At 37.8% G+C, this 17,401-nt stretch overlaps 1 long non-coding RNA gene across 1 annotated transcript in view; it reads right to left on the bottom strand.

Annotated features, from left to right (window-relative positions):
- Positions 1–10,531: 10,531 nt before the first annotated feature.
- The window catches only part of LOC126016181 (uncharacterized), a 20,921-nt gene continuing 14,051 nt past the window's right edge, over positions 10,532–17,401 (bottom strand). Inside the window, exon 3 of the long non-coding RNA XR_007498259.1 lies at positions 10,532–10,618. This is a non-coding gene — a long non-coding RNA (uncharacterized LOC126016181). The remainder of the gene's footprint in view (positions 10,619–17,401) is intronic.

Below are 17,401 nucleotides of genomic sequence, written 5' to 3'. Positions count from 1 at the left end.
GTAGTGGTTAGAGTACCTACCTTTGCCAGTTTATGGACACAAGTTCAGATTCCTAATATGTCGTCACATGCACTGAGTTCAATCCTGGCTAGAGTTCTACTGGCCAGAAACCCTGGTTCCCAAACAATTTCTTGAAGTTCTGTAGCAAGGTGTGTCTAAGCACAATGCAAAAGAATGTGAAACAACTTGTCCCCAACGACTAAAATGACAAATATATGTCATGGACAAGAAGTTCAACCTCAGCCAATGCATTTGAGCATCACTGCAACCCTCTGCAAAAAAAAGACAGGCATAACTTGTGTGCTTCAATTAAAAGAATATCACAAGCAATTGTGCAAACACTATAACTAAAAATGTACAAGTATTGATGAGCATTTTGTGGCCACATGAGCATCACAGCCAGATATATGAGCCTCAGAGAGCACCACAGCTAAAAAACAAAAAGAGCCACATCCAGGTATGTGTGCAAACCCAGTCATAATAGCTACATGAACAACAACAAGGAGAAGTGGAGGAACGAAACGTGACTAATTCTATAAATAGACTCAACTTCATGTGTCAACATGCGTTTTAGTAAAGGAGTAATGCAATGTATTTGTATCCAGCATCTGTTAGTATGCTATTACTTAAGTAGTTTTCAATTTTTTCAGCCCCTCTGGAGATGTGTTTGTTCCATCCCTGCTGTTCCACTCCAGCCCCCTTAACTGCTCACTCCTGCAATCATAGTATTTGGGTTTTTATTGTTTTCTCCAGTTATAGTAGGATATATAGGATATAGTAGGATATATAGTAGGATGTTATAGTAGGGAAAAAATAACAAGAAGGTGCATCACACTTGTTAACCTCAAGCTCTAAGAGTTCACCTAGATAGTCTCCTGCATAATTTGATATCTAGTTTTCTCACTCACAAATTACACTCATGATTTTTTCTACTCCCTCATAGTATTGTTGTGTTAGATGCATTAAAATATTGTTGTGTTAGATGCATTAAAAATCAACTTTATTAAAAAATCAACTTTATTGATTGCTATTTATGTGCAATAAACTGAATCCACATAAAGTGTATGGTTCGATGAGTTTTGACAGGGGGACACCTGTGAAATCATTATCACAATCAACTTACAGAATGTTTTCATCACTCCAAAGCTGCCACATATTCCTTTGCATTCTACTCTTCCTTATGCTCCTCTTCCCCTTAAATCTGCCAATCTGTAACTATAGTTTGTATTTTCTAGGGTTTTATGTAAATGAAATCATACAGCATGTACTATTTGTGGCTGGCTTCCTTCACTCAGCATGGTAATTCTGAGATTCATTCATTTGCTGTAACAATGATTCATTTATTTTTATTGCTGAGTTGTATTCTAATGTATAAATGTAGTACACTAATGTATGGATGAATAGATGGATCTATTCATCTGTTGATATTCATCTGCTGAGAATATAACTGCTATGAATATTCATGACCAGTTTGGCCTGCACTTAAAGTGTTTTTTGAACTGTGAAATGACATTTAATATAAACTTTTGTTTCGCAAAATCAATCTGGATTTTATAGGATGGTCCTGTGCACTGTAAGAATACTTCCTGCTTATTGGTTTCTTGAGAACAAATGTGAATGAAGTTAAAGCATATAGCTTTGATTTTTTTTATTGAATGTCATCAGTATAAAGCCTTATTTCCCAAAACTTACAACTTTCTATAGACAAGGAAGTATGTTTTTTAAAATTTCCCTTCTCCCTTTTGCTGTAGTTGCTATGACTGGAAGTTACACACATGCTGCATTGTAAAGTTGGCATTTGGCTGTGGTCCTGGCACTTTGGTTGTGATTCTTGCTGGAAGTGACACATTTTTTGCAATTCCAGCATGCTTGATTACAGGAGTAGGGGCCAAGCTTGTTATTTGTGGTGCTCATGTACATATATACATAGTTGTAGTTCTCAATTTAAAATATTGCTTCTTCATTAAAAATAATTGTTGTTGTTTTGGGGCCACACCGACTGCACTCAGGGGTTACTCCTGGCTCTATGCTCAGAAGTGACTCTTGGCAGGTTCAAGGGGCCATATGGGATGCCAGGAATTAAACTTGGGTCCATCGTGGGGTGCCCAAGAGCAAGGCAAATGCCTTACCACTGTGCTATCTCTCCGGCCCCCCAAAATCTGAGAATTTAAAGTGGGTGTATGTTTAAGATCATAGCATACTTTGTAAAAGAGTTTTGTCAATATGTAGCCTCATCCCAGACATAAATAATCCCCTGATAGATGCACTGATGTCCCTTTGACTCCATGGGACTTGTGTCCACATGCTGAGAAAATAATGCATGCACTAATTTTATAATGATAATAGAGTGATTGTTCAGATCCAAAAAGAACTGAGGCCACACATAGTGCAGCTTTGGCATCTTATTTACTTCTTAGCTGTTTGAACTTAAATGTCTATTTCTTCTGATTTAATATTGTGGATCTCCTCAAGCTATGCTCAACTATGGTCCCCAATTAAGTTAATATATGTGGAAGTAGAACTACTGATTTTCTAAAGGTTAAGTGAATTTAGCCCCCATCTCCTGCTAGAAGCTTCAGATTGCTAAGGGAAAAAAAATTGCTTTTTCTCCACAACTTCAAGAAAATGTTTTCTTGCTCTGCCTTATGTGCTATTTCTTAAATTTTTGTTTGTTTGTTTATTTGTTTTTGGCCCACACCCGGAAGCACTCAGGGGTTACTCCTGTCTTTGTGCTCAGAAATTGCTCCTGGCAGGCTTGGGGGACCATAAGGGATGCTGGGGATTGGACTCAGGTCTGTCCTGGGTTGACTGTGTGCAAGGCAAATGCCGTACCGCTGTGCTATCACTCCGGCCCCTATATGCTACTTTTTTAAACTTCTCAATTTACAATTTTACTGTTTTTAGAAAATAAATAGTATAGACTAATAATAATAAATCCCACCAATGGCAATATTCCTTAAGGCCCCTTTTTATTTATTTATTTATTTATTTATTTATTTATTTATTTATTTACTTACTTACTTATTTATTTTATTTCATTTTTTGCTTCTAGGTCTATACCCAGCAGTGCTTGGGGCAACTCCTGGCTCTTTGTTTAAGGGTGATTGTTAGTAGTGCTTTTGGGATCAAGTTTAATCAACAGGTTAAACCTGGGCCTCTTTTGTGTAAAGCATGGAACCAGCCCTTTGAATTATCTTTCTGATTCCTCAGGTTCCTTTACACTCTGAAAATTACTGATCACCCAAATGAATTTTTTTTGTTTTTGTTTTTGGGCCACACCCGTTTGACTCTCAGGGGTTACTCCTGGCTATGTGCTCAGAAATCGCCCCTGGCTTGGGGGGACCATATGGGACGCCGGGGGATCGAACCGCGGTCCGTTCCTTGGTAGCGCTTACAAGGCAGACACCTTATCTCCAGCGCCACCTTCCCGGCCCTTTGAAAAAAAAATTTTTTTTTTTGGACCCAAATGAATTTTATTTATGTGAGTTATAATATTAGTACTTAATCTATTAAAAATGTAATATTGGGGGGTAGCCACACCCAGTGACGCTCAGGTTACTCCTGGCTATGCACTTAAAAATTGCTCCTGGCTGGGGGACCATATGGGTCTCTGGGGATCGAACCAAGGTCCACCCTGGATCATCAGCATGCAAGGCAAACACCCTACCTCTGTGCTATCACTCTGGCTTCTAATCTAGTAAAAATTTTAGATAGAAAAGGCATTTATTTCTTGCTTTCTTTTTTTTTTTTTTTTTGTTTTTGGGCCACACCCGGCATTGCTCAGGGGTTACTCCTGGCTGTCTGCTCAGAAATAGCTCCTGGTAGGCACGGGGGACCATATGGGACATCGGGATTCGAACCAACCACCTTTGGTCCTGGATTGGCTGCTTGCTAGGCAAACGCTGCTGTGCTATCTCTCCGGGCCCTACTTCTTGCTTTCTTAATGTAATACATATTCATATTCTCAGCTTCTAAGAAAACTTTATGGGAAAAATATTTTTTGAAGCAAAAACAATTTTTTGGGAAAAATTTAGAGAATTGTGAGGGGAAAGAGATGTGTTCAGGAGAGAACATCTCTTCTCTAGAGGGGAAAATTAAACAATATTTTCTAAAGGAAAACTATAGTGGCATTTTTTAACCTGTTGAACAATATCTTTAATGTATATATATATACATATATATGTCTCATATCTTCTGCATTCAATTTCTTGCAATATCAAGTCTCAAGTCTCATAGTGCCTCTGGGAAACTTCATTAACATTAATGAGACAAGGGCGAAAACATAAAAAACTGTCAGAATGATTGTAAAAAATAGGCTTCATTATGCAAATCCCCCAAAATAGATTAGGAGGATACTATTCCTCAATACAGTTTTCTTGGTAACCTGTAAAAACATTTGCTCTTGTCATTTTAATAGTAAAAATCTGTGTATTACTAGCAAAATTCTTTATTCAATACATAGTTTATGAAATGCAGTATATTGAGACTTTTCTGTTTTATTATTTTACAATTAGTTATAACTAACATAGCTAATTATTCGTGCTATGATTTACTTTGATTGACTGCTATTAGATACCTGGGTTAAGCATATTACTCTTGGTATATCTAGGAAGATTTTGATTCAGACTTTAACACAGATATAGATAGATACATAGGTATAGATAGAGATACAGTGAAGTGCATGTACCACGAAATGAGATGCAAACCTCTCTGTGTAAATTCCTATCATAGAACTAAATATAGTATATTACAAAGTTGGTTTTTTTTGGGGGGGGGTCACACTCAGTGGCGTTCAGGGGTTACTCCTGGCTCTGCATTCAGAACTCACTCCTGGGGGTCGGAGAGATAGCATGGAGGTAGGGTGTTTGTCTCTCATGCAGAAGGATGGTTGTTCGAATCCCGGCATCCCATATGGTCCCCCGTGCCTGTCAGGGGCGATTTCTGAGTGTAGAGCCAGGAGTAACCCCTGAGTGCTGCCGGGTGTGACCCAAAAACTAAAAAAAAAAAAAAAAAAAAAGAGAACTCACTCCTGACAGGTACAGGGGACCATATGAGCTGCTTGAAATGGAACCACTGTCAGTCCTGGATGGGCTGTGTACAAGGCAAAAATGCCCTACTGCTGTACTATCTCTCTGGCCCCTACAAAGTTTTGTTTTTAATATTTATCTTAGTTAAGCACCATGGTTGCAAAATTGATTATGATTGAGTTTCAGTAAAGCATATTTTCAGCCACCAATGTCCCCAGTCTCCCTCCTAACCACTCCCTCTTGTCTGCTCTGGGCAGGCAGTTTACCTCTCTCACTCTCTCTCCTCTCTTTTGCTTTCTCTCACTCTCTTTTTCCTTTTTGACACCGTGGTTTACATTGTTAGTAAAATGGTACCATGCATGCCAATTTATCCTCTTTCAGTATCTAGTTCTTGACCAGAGTGATCAGTTCCAACTATCATTGTCTTAGTAGACCCTTCTCTACTCTAACTGTACTCACTGTTCTTTGGGGCAAGCTTCCAACCATGTACTGGTCCTCCTGGCCCTCATCTCTATTGTCTCTGGATATTATTACTATACCGTCTTTCATTCTATGTCTATCTTTCTCCCTCTGAAACATTTTACTTAGCATAATAATCTCCATATTCATCCATATAGGAGCAATTTTTATGACTTTATTTTTCCTAATGACTGTATAGTATTCCATTTTTTTTAAGAAAACTGTCATAGTGATTATAGACTTTTGGAGAGCAGAAACTACATCCTTTAATTAATTTTATTGCCACATTTACTATAAAATTTATTGAATAAAATGGTATGACCATATTCCAGAGGCTTAACTAGTGAATCTGGCTATGTACTATAAGATATTATTGAAAAAATTAGGTTCTTTTTTCTTCTCACTTGCTTTTTTTTTTTTTATTCTTTCCTTCTGATGTCTGTTTTTGGGCCACACTCAAGAAGCCCAGGGGTTGGTAGTTCTGGGAGACCATGCCATGCTGTGGATGGAATATGTAACTTCTGAAAGATTGAACCTCCCTTGAGGCATCTCCCTAGAGTCAGTGTTGGTTTTGTTTGTTTGTTTGTTTGTTTTTGCCACACCCGGTGATGTTCAGGGATTACTCCTGGCTATACACTCAGAAATTGGTCCTGGCTCAGTGGACCATATGGGACGCCTGGGGATGGAACCTCAGTCCATCCTAGATCAGCTGTGTCAAGGAAAACATCCTATAGCTGCTCTGGCCCCTAGATTCAGTTTTTTATTTATTTAAACGTTTTTTTCTTTTTTAAATAAGAGTCAAATCCAGTAATGACCACTTCTGAGTCCTATAGGCATGAAGGTCCAGTATTTGGTTGTACTTGGGGATGCACAAGGGTCCCGCCCAGTGATGCTTGTTAAAGTGGGAGTCAGGTGGTAGGAATGTAGTGCTGGAAAATGATTACAGGTACTAGGTCTGCACTTTCTAGGCAAGTGGTACACAACTGTCTCCCCTTCCCATGATTTTTCCTACTTCCATCATGTTCTGGAAGAGTGAACTGATGCTTCAGATGAACCCATGTGCTTTTTTTTCCCTCAGTTTCCTAAATTTTGCTGATTCTTCTACTGGTTTTAGAAAGCTTTTTTTTGGCTCCTATATAGTTTAATGCTATTTCTCCTGCAGTAGTAGAGATATTAACTCATTTTTGGAGGATTGGTTCACACCCAGAGATGCTCAAGGGTCACTCCTAGTTCTGACTCAGGATTTATTCCTGGTATGCTCAGGAGACCATATGGGATGCCCAGGACTGAACCCAGGTCATCTACATGCAAGGCACGAGCCCTACCTACTGTACTATTATCACTCCAGCCCAGAAATGCTAATTCTTCTGGCAAGAATATTACCAGAATCATCTCAGAAACAAACAACAACAACAACAACAACAAAAAATCTGGTTTGCCACTATGTCTGTAGAGTTGCATCAAAGATACTTTAGGGGGTGACAATAATGTGGGAACTGCCTTTGAACAGTGCTCATTCCTTTGAGATCACATTATCAATTTTCTTATGGATCATAAGTATGTGGCTAAAGGAACAGAATTCTCTCTTTTTTTCCTAGAAGGCCTAAAGCAGGTCCTTCATCTTTTTCCCCTTGATTTAGTTACTTGGGTTGATTAATTACTGGAAAATGGTGGTTCTGGGCAAAAGCCCGAGTGAAATTTGATGCTTGGTTATTACAAAACTATCCACTAGGTCCCTAGAGACTCCGCCAACTTTTTCCTTTCTTTTTTTTATTTTTCTTCCACCAGTGTTTTAATTCCCTCTCCCACTTCTTTAGCTACACTATATCCATTACTGCTCGGTGCAAGGTGCAAGTCTGCACTTAGATATGAATCACTCATGAAATCTTGCCTCTCAGGATGTTTCCTCGAGCAAGTCCCTAGAGGGCTCTTGGCTTCTTCAGGCTCATTGTTAGCATAGTATAGACCTGACTCTACAAAGTGCATCAGAACTCCTTGGGTCTTTTCCTGGGTGTGCACTTTCAAAGTAGTCGTAAGTGCACGGAATTTCCTGAACGACTCTCAAGGGCTTCGAGTGACTACAGCCAAATGTTGAGCTGGGAGAGTTTCCCAGAACAATCTGAGACTATCTGTACTACACATGGTTGCAGAGCACAAAATACTTATTTTTATTAGTCACATATCCTAGTTATTGCATCTCCCCCACAATGAGAAATATGGTAAATTGAAAGTTCCCATATTTCCCCACACGTGTTCTGCATTCTGTGCTTCCACCTTCAGTTAATTTGAGCATCAGGCTCCAAGTCATCCAGATTAGCCAGACTGATTCACTCCGTCCCCTCCCTGGTTTTCTCAGATGCAGTGAGCAGCTACATCTGCTTCTCTCCCACGTTTGCTCTTTTCCTCCCAATTGAAGTCCCTCGTCACCTCCCACATGAGCGATTGCAATGCTGTGAATTCCTGCTTAACTCCCCTGAGTAGCAAATACTTGCACCGCTGCCAAGGTAATCTTCCAAAAACACATTTTAGATAGTGCTGTTCTTCTATTTACAAAATTTTCATAGTTTTTTCATTGTTTCGAGCAATAAATTCCATCTCCGTAGCCTGGTGTCTGGTTTCAAGGCCCTTTTAACCTTTTTTTTCATGTTGCTGTGCTAGAGCAGAAGTACCTCTCAGACCAGTCTTCTCCTTTTCTGAGCAATGTGAATCTTTTCTGTTCTTGTGAGCTTTTCTGCTCATCTTTCTGTGATGCTCTTCTTCTTCTTTCTTTTTTTTTTAATTTAGTTGCTGCTGAAACTTTGGAGTCAGGAATTGCTTGCTTAATGATTGGATGAAGGAGTAAGTGAACTTCTTTCCTCATTAGTTGCATATTTGTAGGAGATGAGAACTATCAGCTAAGCGTCAAACTAGTCAGTATGTTTTGGATTAGGGAATAATTGTATTATGAAGCTGCTAACTGAAAAGATTTCTGTAAAAGAAAAAAGATAAGTGATTACTTGGGTAAAACTTCCTATAAAACCCACTACCCATAACCTCACTCATTCCCACTGTAACCTTAATCAAAAGTAATTTGGTTTTAGGCAGACACACAGAAGCCCAGAGGATCACCACTTTCTCTAGTGTTTCTTGCAGCTAGAAATAGTCAAATGACAAAGTTCTGTCCAGATGTGTGTGTACAGGTGTGTAGGGATTATTTATGGGCCCACTCTCAGAATAATGCAGTGGGTACCACTCTGGTTCCTACTCTTTCCAAATGCCTGTGAAATGACTGCAAACTGAGCAGAGATACTAACAGCTTTAGCTCTTTTTTTTTTTTTTTGGGCCACACCCAGTAATGCTCAGGGGTTACTCCTGGCTATGCGCTCAGAAGTCGCTCCTGGCTTGGGGGACCATATGGGACACCGGGGGATAGTGCTGGCAAGACAGACACCTTACTTCTAGCGCCATCGCTCTGACCCCAGCTTTAGCTCTTGACTGATAAACATCTATATATTGAAGGCTTTTTACTATACGTTTTAAGCTTGTATTCTTAAAACTTCTTTCCTCTTAGGAATACTTCACATAGTTTTCTAAAAGTATTTTTTTTCAGGATAATCATATGATCATTCTGAAATATATTACTAAAGCCAGAAAAAGAGTACAAGAAATAATGTCCTTGTTTTGCACATAGCTGATCTGAGCAATGCTTAGGGTCCCTGAATACAGAAACTTTACTACTGCTTCAGACATCTTTACAACTATAGATTGCTCAAGGATATATAAGCTATAACTTAAATGTTTGTAGGAGTGCTCCAAAGATTAATATATTCTAATAAAAGAAATAGACTAGATCAACAGAAGTCATTCTCTCCTTATCCTTTTGTAGTTTTTATTTTTACTTCATGAGAACATTTATGATATTATTATTATTAATTCCCTAATTAACATCCATAGTCCTTAGTTAAGTGGCAGTACTAATAAATTCATTTTGTACCTAGACTATTCCAAGTTATCAAACTAATAAGAGGTACACATTTAAACTAGAATATTTATTCTTAAATTTAAGTTAGTCAAGACTTTCTTCTTAAACATATATATGTATATATGTATTTTACTATTTTAGTATTCATAATTATTTATCTATTTATTTGGTTTTGGGATCACATCTGGCAGCACTCAGGGGTTACTCTCTATGCTCAGAAATCGCTCCTGGCAGGCTAGGGGGACCATATGGGATGCCAGGATTCAAACCACTGTCCTTCTGCATGCAAGGCAAATGCCCCACCTCCATGCTATATCTCTGGCCCCAGGTAAACTTATTTTTAAGAAGTTAGATGTGAAAAAGATTTGAGAATTACATTTAACTCTTGGGGTTATTGTCTCTAAATGTAATGCAGATACTGGAGAAAATAAGTGTAAATTTAGGCTATATAAATAGAAGTGAATCATCCAAACCAAGAAAGAGTAATATTTTATTTCTTCAGGTAAGGATTCAAGATGCTATTTAAAATAATAGGTTACATTAACAGCCTTTAAAGTAATTTCAGTTTTATCACTCAATATATCTTTCATGATAATAATTATAAGTAAAGCTTATATAAAGTAAAGCTTTATAAGGATTGCTTTATAAAACTTTTGAGGGAAATTTTTTGTCATATAAGTGAAAGTAAAAATTGTTTTAAATCATCTTTTGAGAGATAAAACTAAAGTAAAACATTATATTGCTAATAAAGTGCTCTTCACTTTCCTTCCTTCAACAGCAGCTTCAGAGAGATTTAATTTCAAAATAGGTCTTGACTCAGAAAATTTCTTTTTATCTTCCCATCTATTCCCCAAACCAAGTGAGCATTATTACTCCTGAAGATACCTGCAAAAATCTCCTGGCTAGCCCTGTCTTCTCTATGTGAGTTTTATATGTTTTTATTCCCAGACAGTCAGAGTCATCCTTTTTAGAGGAAAGTCTCATCATAGTTGTAATAGTTGGGTTATGCTATTTGTTATAACAAATAAACTCTGTACTTAAAAATAGTTAAAATTTTTCTCAAGTAGGGCCTAGTACCTGTGTTCCTTGCTAATGAAAAATCTTCCTCCAGGCCAGTTTTGTTTTGTAACTGTGATTCCAACATGCTTTGGGCATCAGAATCCTTTGTTTCCTGTGAAGGAGGAAGAGAAGGGTGAGGAAGGCACATTATTTTGCCACCTTGACTTGGAAGTGACATCAAGCACTTCTGTTCATATTTTACTGGTGAGAATTGGTCACTGGGGTCCACTCAGATGTTATCAAACTCAGCACTCAAAACCTTTTGTAGAACAACATATGGTTTTTATTACCACTAGAAAACCTAATCTAATCATAGTCTATAAAACTTTACATGCTTTCAATTCTATTTCTGTCTTCAAAATAATTTCATGTTACACTTCCATGAACACTATTATTCCAGTACTCATTGACTTTCCCTCTACCCTACAAACCAGGCACCTTTCTACCTCAGGACCTTTTCACTTGCTAAGTGATATCCTTACTGTACTTGCTCCTATGCCTAAAAAATTTGCTCACATTAAGATCAAATATCGGGCCGGAGAGATAGCATGGAGGTAGGGATTTGCCTTGCATGCAGAAGAATGGTGGTTCGAATCCCGGCATCCATATTGTCCCCAGCCTGCCAGGAGTGATATCTCAGCATAGAGCCAGGAGTAACCCCTGAGCGCTATCAGGTGTGGTCCCCTCTAAAAACAAAAACAAAACCCTTCAAAAAACAAGATCAAATATCACTTCCTTATGGTTATTTTTAAATAATATAAACTAGGGCCGGGCGGTGGCGCTAAAGGTAAGGTGCCTGCCTTGCCTGCGCTAGCCTTGGATGGACCGCGGTTCGATCCCCCGGTGTCCCATATGGTCCCCCAAGCCAGGAGCAACTTCTGAGCACATAGCCAGGAGTAACCACTGAGCATCACCGGGTGTGGCCCAAAAACCAAAAAAAAAAATAATAATAATAAAACTAAATATTCACTTATAACTTTAATTATATGTTCCTATTTCATTGTTTTCCAAGAATAAATTTTATGTGTCTGTCTTGTTTATTCCTCCTTTTCCTGTTACACTTGATACACTTAGTATGATTTCCTCCCTCTCCTTCCCTTCCTCCCTCCATTCTTCCTTCTCTTTCTCCTTCCCTCCTTTCCTTTGTTACTTCATTCATTCATACATTCATTTGTTCCTTCCTTTCTTCCATTCTTCTTACTATAATTCTTTCAATCTTAATTTATTTTTAGGGACCTTTATTTCTTTTATGCTGCTGTACTTCTACTGCTGAGAACATAATAAATGGATAATAAAGTCTGCCTGATGAATCTATACAATTAGTTAAGGAATCTGCAAAAAATTGGCCTGTTAAAAATGATTAAAATTAGCATAATTGGAAATTATTTTATGATGAATGGATCAATTAATTAAATGTTTATTCTGTTTTAATTAAAACACATATGGAGTTCATGTACAAAATTTACTTAGCACTGCATAGGTCACAGAGATCTCATTACAATAATCATATACTCTGGTGTAAATATATATAGAAAGCCTATTTAGATAAGGTTTAAATGAAGTAGCCAAAAATAATAGATCAAGGACAAAAATCAATAGACAATGCAGAAAACATTTTGGGGAGAAGGATGATGAAAATGAAAATGCAGCATTTCTAGCTTAATTTAGATTGTTATATTAAAAATGCTGTAGGCTGCCTCTCTCAAAAACAAAGATTTGTTTCTTATAATGTAGGCATTTGGAAAGTTTAAGACTAAGAGGCTGACAAATTTAGGATGTGGTGAAGGATTTCTTTTCCTGTGCAGTTGGCTATCTTGTATCCTTATTCAGCAGACAGAAAAAAATCTTATCTATTGCATCCTATTTAAAATTTAAAAGTTATCTTTTGGTCATTGGCATTTATTTAATTTTCTGTGTCAGAGGATATTCTGTGAATGAATTTAATTCCTTTTACTTCCTTGTGACCTATTTTTAAGAAATATCATATGAAATTTTCATAAATGCCCATGAAAACAAGATGATATATATATTTTTTTCTTTTTTTTTTGGTGATATATATAAATTTTTTGGAGGGGTCACCCCCAGCACCACTCACGGGTTTCTCATGGCTCTATGCTCAGAAATCGCTCCTGGCAGGCTCAGGAGACCATATGAGATGCTGGGATTCGAACTACCGTCCTTCTGCATGCAAGGCAAACACCCTACCTCCATGCTATCTCTTTGGCCCCGGTGATATATTTTTTTGAAAAATGAGGCTGAGGGACTGGAGCAATAGCACAGTGGTAAGGCATTTGCCTGGCACACAGCCAATACAGGACAGACCTTGGTTCAAATCTCAGCATACCATATAGTCCTCCAAACCTGTCAGGAATGACTTTTGAACGCAGAGCCAAGAGTAACCCCTGAGCGCCACCGGAGGTAAGCCCCTCAGAAAAATGAGGCTGAGAGAATAGAAAAGAGAAACTCTGCATATGAAATCATTGAGCTGGAGAACCCAAAAGGATGCTTCTTTGATGGGAGGAAAATTGCTTCTCTGTCCCAGCTAAGAGAAGAAGAGGGTCCTCTTTTTAGAAGAGGACCAGAAAAAGGCTGTAAGAAGAAGCTTTGTCTCTCTTTTCAAGATGAGATGTGCATGAGTTTCTCACCTTGAAATACTCCAAATACTCTTTTTTGTTGTTTCTGAATGCGTCCATTTTGCGAAAATAATTGATCACTTTTAGTTTGGATTTAACACCTTGGCTAGAAAGAAAATGAATAATATAAGAAATGTAAAAGGGTGAGTGAGTCAGTTACTTTTAAAACCAAATGCTCATGAACATGAAAGAAAGGAAGGACCATAGATAATGGTCTAGGTCTAGTGGCTGAAGTGTTAGGGGTGGACTTCAAGAATAATTGAAATGTTTTGCCTGTTTCATTTCTCAGGCTTTCCTTCATTTTCCTTTTTTGTCTATTATAGTACACAGGGAGGTCAGAGATTTTATGAACACAAGGTCTCTGACTTTTGATGTCAATGCAGTGTATTCATTAAACTTCACCCTGATTTTATATAAACTCACATACCATTCATTAAGAAAGTATTCATTTTTGACTAAAATTTTTCAAATACTGGAGGTGGAGAAATATCACAGTAGATAAGCATTTCTTGCATTCAATTTTTGGTACCCAATATGGTATCCTAAGTCCTCCAGGAGTAATCCCTGAGCACAAAGCCAGGAGTAAACCCTAAACACCTTTTGTATACACACACACACACACACACACACACACACACACACACACACACACACACAAAATCATCCATGTCAGTCACAATGAAAATATATACAACCCCAAACTGGTATTTCCCAGAGAACCAGGTTAGCTTCTGGGGCCTTCTTCACTGGCTGCTTCTACAATTGTAGAACAGGCATGATGCAATCCTCTCTGTTTTCCATGAAGACTTTTTACAAAATGTCATGAGGAAAATATTGATGAAACATTTTGAATTTGTGGTTAAAGTGTTTCTGGAATATCTCAGTGAAAACAGAGAGAATGCAGGGTTTCAAGATCAAAGAACAAAATCTAATGATGGATGCATTTCTTTACTTGGATTTTTTTTTATATTTTTCCATTCAGCTTCCATTATTCCTGGAATTATTTTCACATTCAGTTTTTCCTTAAACAAATATCAGGATGGCATTTTTGCTGGAGGGAACCTATTACTGGCTTCTTAACGATCATGTAAACTCAAGATATTTTCTTCTAGTGATGTGCTTCAGTGGTGGTTGGAAAAGATCCACCTGAGGGTTTAACAGCACCCTGTTTGGGTCAGTGGCGGAGGAAGGCAAGACTGAGATGTCCTCTTCACTGACCATAACAAGACTAGCAGAAGGACACAGAGCTATTTGTAGCTCTATACCTGGACTGTTTCTGTGTTCCTAGCCTAAGTCCTTCTCAACTTCAGAATATTGTAATTCTACCTAAAATATCCCTCCACTTTTGCTTGCACCCTGTATTCCATTCCCTTTTTTTTTTTCTATCAAATCTGTCAACTCTTCTTCTCCATGTAAAGCAAAGCATTGTCAATCGATGGCTTCTAATAACTGACATAAAAAATGCAAGTAGAAATCTGAATTGATGCTACCAACTATTGCTTGGCTATCTTGCCCTAATATACTAACTTAAATATTTTAAAAATAGAGGACTGACTTATTTCCTTGATAAGCATCAGAGGCCTTCATATGTGCATTCATTCTGTTTAAGCTAAATCATATGACAGCCCCCTCTCCATCCACTCCTTCTAGATTTTGTATCTCTGCTGATGTTTTTCTGTGGACCCCGGGGTCACACAAATAAATTATCAGAGTGCTCACAAACCGGGCTGACATGCTCAGAGGGCTATACTTTTCAATCATGTGCTCCTACATATATTGGCGGTAGAGGAGGGGTTGGCCATAATACTTTCAAATTGTAGGGATTTTTTGTTGTTGTTAGATATCACACCCTTTCTTATTGCTGCTTTTACACACAACTAGCTGTGGTATGCCTGGGGATTGTTTGTAGCATTCAGGATTGCAGAGGAGAGTTACCAGACAGAAACATCAGTGGCCACGAATGAAGTATACAGATGAAACTAGGGATTAAATTTGTAAGGCTGGTACTTAAGAAATGGCATCATCACAGCCCTCATGGGATATGTTTGTTTTAAGAATTTGTTTGGTTATTGGTTTGCAATACTATTAAAAATGGTTTCTCATGGGCACAGGTCCAACACCTCACCCAGCACTCATCCCTCCCTTTCACCCGCTCCAATTTAGATGTGTGTGCTCTCTTATGATGTTGCCTTTGGATCTATATCACAACCTTCGGTGTATCTTTAAGGTCCACATATGAGAGAGATCACTTAAACTTTGTGTAAGTCTTGTTAGTCAAAGAAAGCAGGCTTGGTCCCTCTATTCAGAAAAAAAAAAGGCACATCACAGTGCAGGAGAGTAGAGGTAAGAACCAGTGAAGTCACTGCACAGCTGGCAAATCTTTAGAGAGGTTAATAAAAGGCTTTTGGGAAGGTCATATTTGAAACAGGTTTCATAACATAAAATGATTTTGAGACCAGGAGGTGTGGGGGCTGTTCAGGAAGGAAACCAGAAAAAGCACACATTTTGAATACATTTGCTCACTTTTGCAGAATAGTTTTGAGCTGAAATTGTTTTTGGAGACAGAAAGAGAAAAAATTATCAGTGCATTCTCACTGGTTCCTACCTACTGAGATTTAGAGGTTTCCTTTGGACTGTAGAGGCAAGTAAGCTAAATAACAATTTATATACATTTTAGAAAAAGGGCTTATGAATTTACACATGAAATAATTTTTATATATTATCACATTTTACATTTACAAGCATATAAACTTTACATTAATTTTTATTATACATCCACAAAAAAAGCAAAAGCTTATTCTAATCTTAAAAAAAATTATGTAATTGTTAGAAATATTTAAGCATCCATGAATGTTCCGCCGATTAAGTAAACTTAGTAAATCCATGTACAGACCTAAAATCTAATTCTAATTTTAATTAGAATTAAAGAGACAAAAAGGGGCAAAACCTTTTCAGCAGGAAAATATAATATTTTACATAGATATAGCACTCTTTTAGGGTTCGTTTTGGGATCACACCCATCTATGCTTAGGTCTTATTTCTGGCTCTGTGCTCAGAAATTACTTCTGGCAGTGCTCAGGGGATGATATTGAATGAAGAGGAATCAAACTAGGCTGGGGTACATGGAAAACAAGTGTTTTAACCCCTGTAATTGTCTCTGTGGCCTACTTAAACCACATTTATTTGTTTTGGTTTATTTTTGAGAAACACCCAAATGTGCTTAGACCCTACTCCTGGTTCTGAGATCAGGTGAGTTTGGGGAACTATATGGGGTTCAGGGGATCAAAGTGAAGTAAGCTGCATGCAAGGCAAGCATGTTACCCTACCCATATATTATTTTTCTGTCTCCTTGGATTTACTGTTTTTTGCATAAGAAAGTCACTAGAGTAATTCAAACCAAATTATATATAGATATATTTTATATATTTTTATATATTTACACTATTTACAATAGCCAGAATATGGAAACAACCCCGATTCCCTGATAACAGATGAGTGGCTAAAAGACTGTGGTACATATACATAATGGAATACTATGCAGCCGTCAGGAAAGATAAAGTCCTGAAATTTCTTATATATGGATGGACATAGAAACTATGGGCCCGGAGAGATAGCACAGCGGTGTTTGCCTTGCAAGCAGCCGATCCAGGACCAAAGGTGGTTGGTTCGAATCCCAGTGTCCCATATGGTCCCCCGTGCCTGCCAGGAGCTATTTCTGAGCAGACAGCCAGGAGTAACCCCTGAGCACTGCCAGGTGTGACCCAAAACCAAAAAAAAAAAAAAAAAAAAAGAAACTATTTTGCTGAGTGAAATAAGCAGAAGGAGAGAGATAGACACAGAATAGTCTCATTCATCTGTGGGATTTAAGAAAAATAAAAGACATTATTGTAATGATACCCAGAGACAATAGAGATAAGGGCTGGAAGGACCAGCCCATGATATAAAACTTACCACAAAGATTGGTGAGCACAGTTAGAGAAATAACTATACCAATAACTATTATCATAATGGTAGTGAGTGAGAGTAATAGAATGCCTGTCTTGAAGACAATTGAAAGCAAATTGAGTGTGGGGTCAGGGGTCTTCAAACCCAAGATGTTCAAACCTACAAATGAAGCAAATAAAAAGATAAAAAGCAAGCACCCCTTTACCAAAAAAAAAAAAAAAAAAAGAAAACTAAGGTTAGCAAGATCTGAGTAGTTGGAATACTAATAAGACCACTAAAGTCTTGACAAAAAGGAAAAGGAAACCTAATGGGAGTGT

This window comes from Suncus etruscus, chromosome 8, assembly GCF_024139225.1.
Source record: "Suncus etruscus isolate mSunEtr1 chromosome 8, mSunEtr1.pri.cur, whole genome shotgun sequence".
In the NCBI taxonomy this organism is placed as follows: Eukaryota; Metazoa; Chordata; class Mammalia; order Eulipotyphla; family Soricidae; genus Suncus; species Suncus etruscus.
The sequence above is the reverse complement of the archived record's forward strand: the minus strand, read 5'-3'. Positions and strand labels throughout refer to the sequence as shown.